Source organism: Penaeus monodon, chromosome 22 (assembly GCF_015228065.2).
Source record: "Penaeus monodon isolate SGIC_2016 chromosome 22, NSTDA_Pmon_1, whole genome shotgun sequence".
NCBI lineage: Eukaryota > Metazoa > Arthropoda > Malacostraca > Decapoda > Penaeidae > Penaeus > Penaeus monodon.
The window spans coordinates 37,632,470-37,633,327 of record NC_051407.1 but is presented as its reverse complement, the minus strand read 5'-3'; the positions used below and the strand labels follow the sequence as shown (position 1 = coordinate 37,633,327).

The following is an 858-nucleotide window of genomic DNA, read 5'->3' as shown; positions in this document are numbered from 1 at the left end:
GTGAAGGTTTTAAGTGTTAGCTCCATACGTCATAGCGCTTTAAGTGACTGTATTAAATTTTCTAACTTTCTCCCGGGGACTCGGTGGTGTTGATTCGCCTCTACGGAATAAAATATGTTTTCTAAACCTTTGTCAACCATTTGCCACTCACTAGTCTGTTCCTCTCTGTTTATTCCTCGTCTTATATATTGTTTAAGATGTATTTATTGCTCTCTTCCCCAGTTATACTATGTTTCTTGTCCCGATACAACGATTTATATATTTTTACCTTTATTTTTTTCTTAATCAATTATATTTCCATTTCACTTAAGCTTCGAAGTTTTGTTTCATTTCCTGATCAAAACAGCGTGGATGTCAGTATCTCGCCTTAACTCACTCCGTTGTTCTCCTTTGTCATTTTATTTTGTCTATAATAATCTGTGGTGTTTTACCATTATATAAATATTTGAAAGTGTTGACGTAGGACGCTGAAAATCCTTGTCTGTTAAGCGTATGGATACAGCCTCATAAAGTAGTCTATAAAATATTATTTTATACTGTTCAAAATATACATACAAGGGAATTAAGTTTTCCTAATCATTATAAAGTATTTGTGTTATTGTTTGCTGAAGGCCAATTGTAAAGTATGTAATCCTGTATGCTGCCTACTCAGGTGGCTGACTTTCGTGCAATGTCAAATATTCATAACCTTGGTAGTTTATAACAATGGCGTAATAAGTTGAATGGTATTGTAATCTTTACAATAAATCTTGACACCATTTTTTTAGGAGTTATTTCGTCTTAGCTATTTTCTGTATCTCTTGTTTGAGGTTAGATAAATTCATGTATGTTTTTGTTGTGAGTTTTCCCTTCAGCTAT

At 33.0% G+C, this 858-nt stretch overlaps 1 protein-coding gene across 1 annotated transcript in view; it reads left to right on the top strand.

The window, feature by feature from the left end:
* LOC119587614 overlaps positions 1-858 on the top strand; it is a 7,793-nt gene that overhangs the window by 6,068 nt on the left and 867 nt on the right. The window lies entirely within an intron of this gene.